Source organism: Choristoneura fumiferana, chromosome 23, assembly GCF_025370935.1.
Source record: "Choristoneura fumiferana chromosome 23, NRCan_CFum_1, whole genome shotgun sequence".
In the NCBI taxonomy this organism is placed as follows: domain Eukaryota; kingdom Metazoa; phylum Arthropoda; class Insecta; order Lepidoptera; family Tortricidae; genus Choristoneura; species Choristoneura fumiferana.
In genome coordinates, this window is record NC_133494.1 from 4,818,248 (window position 1) to 4,831,943 (window position 13,696).

At 42.7% G+C, this 13,696-nt stretch overlaps 1 protein-coding gene and 1 pseudogene across 1 annotated transcript in view; one reads left to right on the plus strand and one right to left on the minus strand.

Annotated features, from left to right (window-relative positions):
- LOC141441363 (beta-1,4-N-acetylgalactosaminyltransferase bre-4-like) overlaps positions 1 to 13,696 on the plus strand; it is a 317,885-nt gene that overhangs the window by 67,879 nt on the left and 236,310 nt on the right. The gene's annotated exons all lie outside the window — the stretch shown is intronic.
- LOC141441194 (agrin-like) lies at positions 3,211 to 13,348 on the minus strand (annotated as a pseudogene).

The following is a 13,696-nucleotide window of genomic DNA, read 5'->3' on the forward strand; positions in this document are numbered from 1 at the left end:
ATGTATTAATATGTTTGTGTATAGGTTAGGCGTAGGTTTCTTCTTTAAAAAATGGTAGGTATGATGTAGGTATATCAATGATCAGGCCTCACTTTTAATTAAAAAATATATATATTTAAGGACATTCACTATTTACAAATATTACTGAAAATTCATGGACTGAGTCACCAACTAAGAAGTTTTGCGTACTTAACACGTTGCACCTATAGTTTAAACCTAATATAAGTACAGGTTAATTGAGACTAAAATAAAAATAATTGTTTACAAAATATACATACATAGGTCATGCATACATACATACGCTTTGAAAAACATAACCCTCCTTTGGGCAGTCGGGTAAAAAGTTAACATTTCAGGAAAATGGGTAGAAATACGAAAAAAAATTTTTTACGTTTCCCGTAGGTAATGCTAAGTAAATCAGCTGATCGGGCTTTTGACTGGGAAGACGAAAAACTTTTTTAATTTTAAGACACATTCACCCTTAATTAAATAGTGTCGGGTAACAATTTATACACCTTCAGTGTATAATATCACAAAGATAAACATTAAATAATATAGAACTAGCTTAGGTATGTATATATAATATTACGTTAGATACTTAAAATAAAAATAAATAAGTTATTAAAATTTATCATCATTTAATGATGATAACAATAAAATTCAATTTATTAAATATCAACCACGGGAATTTATTTTTGTGTACGCGGCAACACAGAATGGCGTTTAGAGTTCATGTTATTTTATTTTGTAATTTCGAAATTAGACGATATTTACTGATGTATGTGATCCCAGTGTCCTTCTTATTTCTTGTAGTATTATTTTTAACAGTTTCACTGCGAAAACTGGCATTTTACTTCGGTTTATGACCAAATTTAACAAAAATCGGACATGCATATTACGCACAGTTTGCAACGCGACTGACTCGCCTCGGCTCAGGTACGCCGATTTCGGCGTACTATTTGTTGCCGCATTTGACAAGTACGCGGCGGTATCTAGTCGAGCGAGCGCGCGAGACCATCATTCATCTAAGCTTGCAAATTTGACTACAGACAGACAGACTGACACGGGACATATGAACTAATAAAAAAACTTGTAAATATCTACTAATTCGTAAACCAAAACACTTTCAATGTCAGGGCTTGAAACGGCTACCAAAAATCGGGTTTAAATTTCAAACACTAAAATTACTGAACTAAAATAATTTCCTTGCTCACCCGCGACCTTACGATAGCTAAGCTTATGCAAAATATGCGTGTTCATGCAGTTCCTCCACCTCCACACTGTAAGAACACACACAAATCACACAACCCATCAATCACCACCACACACTACACTGACGCGTTTCGAACTCAAACAGAGCTCATCTTCAGAGTGACACACCGTACACCATGCTACCAGTTGTTAGACTAACGAACCACAACCACCGTTTTAACTTGTCACTGTAACTCCCCAAGTACCCGCATTCCGCCTAACGCAACATTGCTTTCTTTAGATGTAGATAGTTTATTTACTAATGTACCATATAGTGAGACAATAGTTATTCTTAAAAACCATTTGGAAAGGAAGCGTTTACATCCTGGGGAGGTTTGTGAATTAATTGATTTGGTAACTTTATGCATGAAGCAAAATTATTTCCGGTTTAATGGACAGTATTATTTACAGAGTGATGGTTTAGCAATGGATCACCTCTGAGTCCATTAATGGCAGATATGTTTATGGATTACTTTGAAAATAGGTACATAGTGGGTAATAATAATATTGTGTATTATTATAGGTACGTTGATGATTTAATTCTGTGCTGGAGGGGAAGTATGAGACAGCTCGACTTGTTTGTGAATGGTTTAAATAACAAACATGTTAAAAAAATTTAAAAAGAATTAGAAGAAATTTTTTTGTTAAACTTTTTGGATTTGACAATTATTAGATTTAATAATAAACACCAGTTCAAAATTTACCGAAAGCCCACGTACACAGATTCCGTGATACCAGCATCGTCTAATCACCCGTGGCAGCATAAATTAGCAGCTTTTCATTGTTATGTACATAGATTGTTAACTGTACCTCTTTCTAGGGAAGATTTTGATTTAGAGTTAAATACTATTTATCAGATAGCGTTGTCGAATGTTATACTAAATCAATGGTCAATAGTTTGGTTCAGAAGAAGCAGGCACGGATAGTGAATAGCATGCTTTACGCCGTGTTACCATCGCAGTCTTCTAACAAATATAGGTGTAGCATTTCATACGTTGGTCGTTTGTCTGATAGAATTTGTGGTATTTTAAAATCAAACAATGTTAAGGTAGCCTTTAAGACTAACAACTCATTGTACTCTAAACTTTGTAACCACAAAGAGAAGGTAGATAAAGGAACTAGATCGGGGTATACAAGCTCACTTGTAATGACTGCAGTAAAGTATATGTTGGTCAGACAGGACGCAGTTTTAATGCTAGATTAAAGAGCATGTTTCGGCATATAGGAATGAGCATCCTGATAAGTCGAATTTTGCCAAACATTTGTTGGAACTAAATCATTCTTTATCGACTCCGATTCGTATGAAGTGTTACATTATTGTGGCAAGGGGTTTCCTCTCGATGTTTTAGAATGCATGAGATAATTAGATACAAACAGTATGGGTCTATTATTAATGAGCAGGTAAATTTAGTTGCATCTCCCTTGCTACGGCTTGGATCTAATTTCAGCAATGGTAGTTAATAAAACATGCCTTGACAGTAAATAAATAAAAAATCAAGGTAGTTTTGAAGGACGGTTAAAAAATATTAATAATTTGTGGGTAGTTTTGTTTTGTTTCATAAAACGTATGTGGTACTGGGGAGTTACAGTGACAAGTTAAAACGGTGGTTGTGGTTCGTTAGTCTAACAACTGGTAGCATGGTGTACGGTTGTGTCACTCTGAAGATGAGCTCTGTTTGAGTTCGAAACGCGTCAGTGTAGTGTGGTGGTGGTGATAGATGGGTTTGTGTGATTTGTGTGTGTTCTTACAGTGTGGAGGTGGAGGAACTGCATGAACACGCATATTTTGCATAAGCTTAGCTATCGTAAGGTCGCGGGTGAGCAAGGAAATTATTTTTAGTTCATTGATATGGACCTCCGCAAAGTAACGCCTGATTCAATATATTACTAAAAATTACCACAATGTTCCGTGGGCGACGAGTTCGCGCGGCACATCTGTTCCGTCTCATCACGCTCGTTCTAGAATATTCCTTTCATATTCCGCCACTCACCAGCAGTAGCATTCTCATCCTGCGTGTCAGTGCACTCGCCGTAATACGCAACACGTAGAGGTGGTTCGCCGCGCATGCGTGCTTCGCAGGCGGCCGCTGTAGAGCACACTCGTGCACAAACGTCGCGCGGGTGTTGGAACACACGGGTTCACGCGGCACGTCGGCGCACGGGGTCGAGCACGCGCAAGCGCCGCGCGCACACCACGTGCCTGCCGGGCACTCTACTCCGGCGCAAGATTCTGCAAACATTTTGGTAAACCTCAATATTCCCAGCGACTGTAGAACTCGGGCTAGGGACTGGAGGAGCCAAACCCTCTTCGCATTCAAACGGCGAGGGAGCTAGCTCTCCTTCCCACTTGACTCAGTAAAAAGGGTTCGTGTATAAAAATTGACCAGAAGAAGCTGTGATCAAAAAAGTTTGCTACCACCACATGTACTCTATGACGCAAAGCATAACTGAGCTCTAAACAAGCATGAAGGAGCTTATGTGCAACCGTGGACGTCCTAGATGATGATATGATGATGATGAAGTTTGTATGTTAATCAAGGTTATAAACCATCTGTTTTCATCAAATCCGTTAAGTATTTATTTGCATGAAGAGTAACAATAAACATCGAAACGTCAAACTTTCCATCCTAATAAACTTAATACCTACCACAGGAACCCATGTGTTTGGCGTGTAGACGAAGCTTCTCTCGGCAAGCTACGTCACGCAGCGAACAAACGCTGCTGTAGTTTTATTATCGTTACCACACTTCTTCAGTCTCCTGAAATCGTCAAATAATAAGACGTCAATAAGTACATACTTTTTTAGGAGTTGAGCCACCCCGGGACCAAAGATCTTGTCTTTAGTTTACTTTACTTGTTTTATTTTTAAATTTATAGGAGATGGTGCGTGCAGTCGGTAAAATATCCATTATGACCAACTAGGAATGGAGAGCCCAAACAGTGCCTGACTCTTACGGCTCCCTGAAGCTTACTAAGGAGGACAGGGTTGGAGGGTTCTTATCTACCCACAGAGCCAAGCTTCAACCATTTGGTGACAATCCGGGAGAGGAGCATGCATTTCTCCATTAGTCTCTGCGGGGTGCTTGGTTCAGTCTTTTTTCATTGATTCCCTTTGGTTTCTTCTTGACCGACTCTAGCTACCCTTTCATTACAATTCTTCTCATTACATACCAGGGTGTCATAAGATGTAAATGTTAATTTTACTAACAGTTCCTTCCTCGCAGTGCTTAGGGCAAACGCAGCTTGCTTCGGAAACGCCGTCACTCTCGCAGATCGCGTAGTACTCGCATTTCTTGTTTTCACAACCATCTGGAAACAGATTAATTTTAACTAAGCGGTGTATCATTCCACGCTATTAGAATACGACGCACGTAATAATATGTCGTAGAATTTTTATTAGATACATCAAAGGCCACCCATGTAGTCAGTTGCAGAGGAATGATACTGTTATGTGGGTAGTTTTAGTAAAAACGCGGCTGCGCCCCGCGTCGAGTCAGTCGCAATATACGTTGTCAATAAGAGTGGTTCGATTTCTATTATTTGTCTCCTCGGTGACTCCCTCTGGTGGAAAATAACAGTGGCGACGAGATAAAAAAAATAAATAAGTTATACGCGTTGTAATAATGGCCAAAATTTCGGTTGGAGCGTTAGCAACGTTCGATCATGAAGTGCACGAGTGGTCAATTTACAAGGATCGATTGCAACATTGGTTTCTAGCAAACGACTTCACAGAGGAAGGAGACAAAGGCGGTGTTAAGCGGCGCGCCATGTTGCTAAGTAGTTTAGCAGAATCTACCTACAGATTAGTGCGCGACTTAGCACTGCCGGAATCACTGGGAAAAGTATCCTATTCAGACGTACTGAAGTTACTCGACGAACATTTTCAATCCAAAAAGTGTGGGTTTGCGGAACGAAATACATTCCACAATGCGACTCAAAGCACAAATGAAACAATGGCAGAGTGGGCAGCACGCATACGCGGCTTGGCTGCGCATTGTGAATTTAGCGCGAGCATGTTCGGCGAGCTCCTGCGCGATCGTTTTGTGCTCGGAATGGTACACGGACCCGAACGTGATAAACTTTTTACAATGAACATGACAGAGCTCACAATAAACATGGCACTAGAAACCGCTGAAAATATGCGGAGCGCGCGATTGGGTTCTCGCCAAGCAGCAGCAGCAGCAGCGAACGCGACGGAGGCGACGCACGCCCGCTCCAGGTGCTCCAGCTGGCGGGGCGGCGGCGCGCGGCCGCGGCGGCGCCCAGCAGCGCGCGCGCCCGCGCCGGCGGATGAACGCGCGCCCGCTCCCTGCGCGGTGTGCGGCTACGCGGGCCACCAGCAGGACGCGTGCCGGTTTAAGCATCACGTATGCAAGCGGTGCCGGGTGAAGGGGCATCTGAAGAGGATGTGTCCGAAACGTGTGACTCGCCAATATTACGTCGAGTGTGGCACGGATGATGATGAGGACGTGGACGGTAAGCTTATTGTCTGTAATATTCGAACAATCGAGGGCGAGCCCATGAAGGAATCTGTCGTAATTAATCAAAATATCCTAAATTTTGAAATAGACACTGGTTCCGCAGTAACCATTATTCCAGAAACTAGCTATAGATCATTATTTTCTAACTACAAACTCGAAACAAGTAAATTAATTCTACAGAGTTATAATGGTGGACACATCGACACACTGGGTACGTTAAAATTACCATTTTCTTATAGGAAGGTGACACATATTATTACTGTGTATGTGGTGAAGGGTCAAGGTCCATTACTATTAGGCAGAGACTTTGTGTCAAAATTTAAACTACAGCTGTGCGCAGTTAATTATTGCGAGGCAGACTTACGCGATATTACATTAAAATATCCGAAATTATTTTCCAATGACTTAGGCTGTTTCAAAAATTCCGCAGTAGATTTAAAAGTAAAAGACGGTACGAATCCTGTATTTTGCAGGGCACGTCCATTACCATTTTCGTTGCGCCAGCAGGTAGAAAAAAAATAAATAGGCTAGTTCAATTAGGTATTTTAGTGCCTGTGCAGTATTCAGAATATGCTAGTCCAATCGTCCCCGTTCTTAAGCAAGATAAATCACTGCGTTTATGCGCCGACTATTCAGTTTCATTAAACAAACATTTACTTGTTGAGAAATACCCTCTTCCTCGAATAGACGAACTTTTTGCTAAGCTGAGCGGCGGACAGCAATTTCTAAACTTGATTTGTCGCGTGCATACAACCAAATAAGGTTGTCCGACGATTCGCAGTTATTGACAACAATAAACACACATAAAGGCCTTTATAAATACACTAGACTTGTATTTGGTTTAGCAAGTGCACCGGCTATTTTTCAGAGAACTATGGAGACGTTACTGGCAGGTCTAGACGGAGTTCTAGTTTATCTGGACGATATCTTAGTGACTGGAAAAAATAAAAGCGAACACATAGCAAAACTTCACGAAGTATTTAGCCGCCTGGAACAAGCTGGGCTAGTATTGCAAAAAGAAAAATGTTCCTTTTTCCAAGATTCGGTGTCATACTTAGGGTTTATTGTTGACAAACAAGGAATTCATAAATCGCCCGATAAGGTAAAAGCTATTTTAGAAGCAAAAGTCCCAAGTAACGTTACAGAATTAAAATCATTTTTGGGTCTAGTAAATTATTATAGGAACTTTGTAAAGAATGCTTCATCAATACTAAGTCCTTTACATGACTTATTGCAGAAAAATTGCCCATGGGTATGGGGCAATGAACACGACGCTGCAGTTTCGGCGATAAAACGGGAGCTAGCATCGGAAAAAAATTTAGCACATTTTAATCCCGATAGCAAACTAATCTTGACCGTAGACGCGTCACCGTGCGGCCTGGGCGCGATTTTGTCAACGATTGTAGGGGGCGTGGAAAAACCCATATCGTATGCGTCGCGTTCATTGTCTGCAGCCGAAAAGCGGTATAGCCAAATCCAAAAAGAAGCAACAGCAATAATTTTTGGAATACGCAAGTATCATCAATACTTGTATGGGCGAGACGTTCCGTTTATTCTAAGGACAGACCATAAACCACTTTTGTCCATTTTTAATCCAAACAAAGGGGGTACCGGAAGTTTCCGCTAACCGTCTGCAGCGTTACGCAATATTTTTATCCGCTTATAATTACTGTATAGAATACGTTAGCAGCTCCCGTAACACAGCTGATTACTTAAGCCGGGCGTCACTCGGAGAACCGGTTTCGCAGTCGGACGACACGGCGGCGGACGGGGCAGCTTACGTAAATTTTGTTTGTGAGGGTGAGCGATTCTTATCACTTGCAGAAATAAAAGCGGGTACATGCACGGATGAGGTGCTTTCAAAGGTGAAACTGTTTATTTTACAAGGCTGGCCCACCAAAGTAGTTGAATTAGCTTTAAAACCATATTTTGAAATCCGCCACGAGCTAGCCGTAGAGGACGACCTACTTATGAGGGGCCATAAAGTAATTATTCCGTGCTCCCTGCGCAAAAAAGTTATTCTAGAACTACATAAAGGTCATTTAGGGTCTCAGAAAATGAAATGTCAAGCCCGTGATAGGATTTGGTGGGCCGGGCTATCAGCTGACATCGAGCTTTGCGTGGCCACTTGCTGCGTGTGCAGCGCGCTGCGCCGCGCACCCGCCCGCTCCCCGCTCACGCCCTGGCCCTTCCCGCCGCACAGCTGGCATCGCGTGCACATTGATTTAGCGGGACCGATCGATGGTAAAACATTTTTAGTGGTAGTTGATGCGTACTCTAAGTGGGTCGAGTGTTTCGATGTGTCCAACGGTTACAATACTCGGATAATTGTTGAAAAGTTATGCGAGGTGATGTCGAGATTTGGGGTATTTCACACAATTTGTTCGGATAACGGTACTTACTTTGTGTCCAAGGAGTTTAACGATTTTTGTTCTCGTAATGGAATAAAACACATAACCTCCCCCATTTATAACCCGTCCAGTAATGGTCAATGCGAGATTTATGTAAAAATAATTAAGCGAGCCATTAAAGGAATTATACTATCGCGAGTAAAGGCTAAGGATTTTAATATAAAATTACAAGAATTTTATTCCATTACAGAAACTCAGAACACAGTACTACAGACAGATCCCTTCAGAATTACTATTTGGGCGTAAACTAAGAAGCAGATTGGATCTCATTGTTCCACATAGTCCATCTCATCCGATGCTACACTCGATGCTCTAGTAAAACAAAAACAGTTCGCACAAAGTGAACACTATCGCGGCAATCGGAAAGTTAATTTCAGTGTGGGTGAAATAGTATTAGTGCGAATTTCTGACAATTTAAAAAAACAATGGATCAAGGAACGATAACAAAGAAGCTGGGTACATCGGTGTACATTATATACATAAACGACTTGAACCGAAACATAAAAAAACATGCGAATCAAATCCTTAAATATAAGGGGGAAGAGGAGCGGAATGAGAACGGCGGGGAGACATCTTATGCACCGGCAGCGTCACCAAAGGCCAGCGAGCTTCAATTGATGCCTCCAGTAATACTGGCTCACCCTACGCCGCCCAGCGCCGTTTCGGCCCTGCAGCCAGCGAGCGCGGCACGAGCGTCGAGCAGCCGTTGGGCGCGTCTGACGGGAGCGACGCGGACGCCGAGCGCTGGCTCGAGTGTGAGCCGGGCCCCGACGACCACTCTGCGCAGTCACCGGCCCCTGCGGCCGCCGCGCCAGAGGCCCCAGCATCCGAACCGTCGGCTCCCGCACAGCCAGTGATTGCCGCGAAACGTTCTCGCAATAAAGTAGACTATCGGCAATTCTTTTAGTTCTAAGTAGTTCTAAGTGAGTTAAGTGGTGTTAATTGTAAGAAATAAAGGTGGAGGGATATGTGGGTAGTTTTAGTAAACGCGGCTGCGCCCCGCGTCGAGTCAGTCGCAATATACGTTGTCAATAAGAGTGGTTCGATTTCTATTATTTGTCTCCTCGGTGACTCCCTCTGGTGGAAATAACAGATACCACCCCCCTTTAAACAGCGGTATCCACACCGGGCGTACTTTTCTCTGCAGCTGACTACACTTTAACAGTAAGACAAGAAGCAAAAAATACCATCAGGTTCTCTTAGCTTCATCGCTCCAGATGCTTACAGTAAATGGGCTATGAGAGACAGAACCCTACAAGGCTACCATTTTTCCTCTTGAGGAATGGAACTACAGAATAAGAAGTAGTTCAGCAAAACTCTAATTGCCTTCCCAAGCTGTCTGTCGCATCCCATTGGATCCAAGGTCAACTGACTTTACGGAGTCTTTTGTTTGCCTTGGTATGCTTAATGGCATACGTAAATCAAGTGTTTTTATTTTATTCGTTACGTAAAGAAAACTGTCTGAAGTTCTTACTCAAGTTTACTGTGACAAGGGTACAACTAGGCCGGCCCCTCTGTTCCATTGAGCACTCTGGCCACGTGCACAAGGCATCGTGAGACTTAAAAAAATACTTTCGAAATGTTACACTGTAACCTAGCTCCACACTGCTCGTGAAGTTCTCGACGAAGTACTCGGAAAGTTGACCGAAGTACCAACCGAGTTGGACTAAGTAAGACAAAGTGCCTCTCCAACACTATCGTATCCTCCTAACCTCGGTCAATTTTGCGAGCAGTGTGGAGCTAGAGTAACATTGTTCTCCAAGTTCGCAATGCATATTGCGCGGGGCTAGGGTAACTAGGCACCGCTTGGGCGTATAGTAAAAACTTAGCACTAAAAAGCTCACCAGAACCACAACCATCAAACACTTTGAAGACCAAAAAAGCCCGACTTACTGCACGGTCCGTCGTAAAGCACTTGCACGTCTCGCCTATGCCGGCACGCCTCCAGCTGCAGCTTGCAGCGGTTGCCGTAGGAGATGCCGTCGGAGCCGCAGACGGGCGCGAACTCGTGGAGGAGCAGCGCGGGCAGCGGCACACGCCGCGGCCGCCCGCCGCCACGCACTCGCCGCCGTGTGGGCACACGCGCCCGGCGCAGATGCCGTTAGAACCTATAATAAATCACTTGTAGTGGACAAGGGCCATCCATAAATTACGTGACAAATTTAGGAGGGGGTCACAGGAACAAAATAATTGTGATTTTCATAGCATTAGGTAGATGTGACAGGGGGGCTAAAAAGGGGCAGAATTGGTGTGATGTAATTTATGGATGACCCCCAATTGGCTACTGAATTATGAAGAAATCAGTAAAAGACCTGCGGGCCCTTGACTACCGAACTTTGCCGCGATTCATCTTTATAATTTTATGTATGAACTAGCATTAACCCGGGCTTCGCACTCGTAAATCGTTAGATACAGCATTAGAATCGAAATTCCGGGATTTTATTAAATTCTCGTAGGAATGCCCTAAAATTACATCGTGGTTTTCATTGACGTTAAATTAAAACACCGAAGCCAAATTTCATGACTCTAAAAAGTAGCCTATGTGTTATTCCTGACGTCCACCCATCTACATACCAAATTTCATGACTTTAAGCCCAGAGGTTGTTATTTAGAGATTTAGAATCCCTATCCCGTGGGAATATCGGATAAAAAGTAGCCTATGTGTTATTCCAGATGTCCAGCTATCTACATACCAAATTTCATAACTCTAAGCCCAGCAGTTATTAGTTCAAGATTTTATCCCTATTCCGTGGGAACAACGGATAAAAAGTATCTTATGTTTTAATCCAGGTTATTGACTATCTTTTTGCCAAATTTCATCAAAATCCGTCCAGCCGTTTCAGAGTGAAGAAGTAACAAACATACTCACAAACTCACTCACTCACTCACTCACAAACTTTCACATTTATAATATTAGTAGGAAGTAGGATTCCTAACAGAAAATTAGGTTAGGTGGTTAGGTTAGATTAAAACTGTGAACTCACAAAGAAACGAGCTGGTGACAGAAAAGTCGGTTAGGGTAGATTAGAACTGCGAAATTACTCACACTACGATGTTAGGCCAAACAAGATTACGCTAAACAAGTTTCGTGTGTTATGATAATAATTAGGTACCTGGGCCAATCAATTTTTTTGCCGACACTAATCTGTCCGCGACATTTTTCAAACAATTGCAGTTTTATGTAAGTAAACATGTTTTTCTGTAATTTAAGAGATTGTGTACATGAATACATGACATCCTACGTAAGTTAAACCGATTAAACCGAGAAATATCTTTTTGAAGTACGATTTTTTGGTAACGCCAGAGACAATTTTGGTAACGCAGGAGACGCCCAAAGGTCTATTTGCGAAACGATACCATGCGATACCATTATACCAAAAAGGAAAGAATCCTAAGCCGATATTACCGCAGGGTCCGGCGTGCAACACGCGTAGTTCGCGACCAAGCAGGCAGGCGGCGCGGCGCAGTTCACATTCGCTGTCGTGGGTGCGCGCGTCCGATCCACACACGGGCCGCAACACAGGCTCGCAGGGACGGGCAGGCGCACACGGCGACTCCGGCCCCCTCCACCCGGCATTCAGCGCCGTGCCGGCATTCGACCTCCGCGCAAGGGTTAATACCTGGTATCGAAGGAAAATTTAGACATATCACCGCCTCACAGAAGGATGGTAGGTACATTTTAAGGGAAACTACGAAAAGTTAACGCGTTGTAGCGCAGAGAGAAACAATATAAGTATTGGTAAGGCCCGCGAAGCGGTTCAACCACAGTAACCTGCTACCACAGAATTAGTACTAACGTACAGAATGGCCACGCTCCGCCCCCACCGGTTCGAGTTACCCCACCCCTCAAGCGCAGATTGCAGAAAACCGCAGGAAAGCAGTCGGGTGCGCAACGCGATGTATGTCGGCCAAAGACTACAGTATATATATATGTCGGCAGCACGCACGGCACTAAGTTCTGGAGCAATAATTCTGCGAAATGGTAAGGGTACTACCTACTTCCTTTATAAATAAATAATGATTTCTGAAATTATCGCGATTAATACATGAAATAACTACCTACCGAATAATTCATTTAAGTTTGTAGTCGTATATCTATTGTAATTGAAAATAATAATGCTGAAATACACAGACAGACACATTTTAAGTAGGTTTAAAAAAATAGGTAAGATTAACGATTACATATTTGCACATCTAAGCCATACCTACATATAAGTACCTTTAAATGTGATTGGTAGTAGATACTTATAGCAAAGTTTATAGTACAGTAGACGGTACGGAAGTAGAGCCTAAAATCATATTTCCCTCTCGTTCGTTTGAGACAAATGTGAACAGAGAGTAATATATTTTGGGTTCTACTTCGTGCCGTTTACTATACTAGGGTTTTGCGATAGTCAGCCCTGTGTATCTTACGCACACATTGACGCGTGTACAGACGTCGTCGTGCTTATGTAGATTCAAGAACGCGTATTTTGTACGTCGTGGCCGCCGTGTGCTGCTACGAAGACCTCCACACCACACACGACTATAACGGAGTGCCAAGGTAAATTGTTTTTTATTCATGGACACGATCGTCGATTTTGGTAACGTAAAAGATACGGCAGCTAAAATGCTTCACATTTTCCCTAAGCATAAGTAGATTAAGTATAGCTACAAGTACTGATACTAGCAGAGAAAAGTACCTATTATCGTGATGTGACTCATATAGTGACTATATGCATTGCAAATATGTATACTTATATAATATTTTTATATTCTCGACCTTCGATCAATCAGTTATACTTATTGTTGGTCGAAGTTCTCGACGGCCAATTTTAACACCCGTTTTCTCTTCTTAGTCATTTATTATAGGTATAGATAGATAGAGTTCTGTCAACAAGAGGATGTTCACCTAAATTTTCTCAATACTATAATAGATTTAAAAAAATCTTTGACAATAAATTAATCCTACATACCAGTGCTGCACTGTCCTTTGAATATGATCCTTAGTTGTTTCCTGGCACGGCAGGACTCTCGGTGCATTTGGCACTCGTTGGAGTAAGTCTTGCCGTCGGAAGCGCAAACTGGCGAGAACTCGAGCGGGCACGGCTCAGCGCAGCGGCAAGACGGGCGCGGTGATCGTCTAACTGGCACAGCGGGGTCTGGGCAGGTCACGCCAGCACACGGGTCTGTGGACAAGTTATCTATTAGAAATGGGCGAAGCATGATCCTTGTCATGTGGTAGCATATGGCATGAAAACGAAGCTCAACTACGCCCCCTCTGCCGCCAAGGGCATCGCCAAGGAGGGAGGGGTAAAAGCTACCAGCAACCCCTATAGAAAAAAAGTAGGTTATAACCTTTTTTGTCGTTGAAGTTTTCAATTGATTCATAAGCTCTCAACTGTTTTCTAGTACACTTCTACTAGCAACCCGCTTCCAAACCCTTGATCTGCTGTTTGTTGGCTACCGCAGCGCCTCTACGCAGTCTACGCAGCTCGTCTACGCAGGTATAGAAAACCAATAAACCAAATAATCATCAGCAATCGATGGGCAAGGTCTGACTGAAGCGTATTT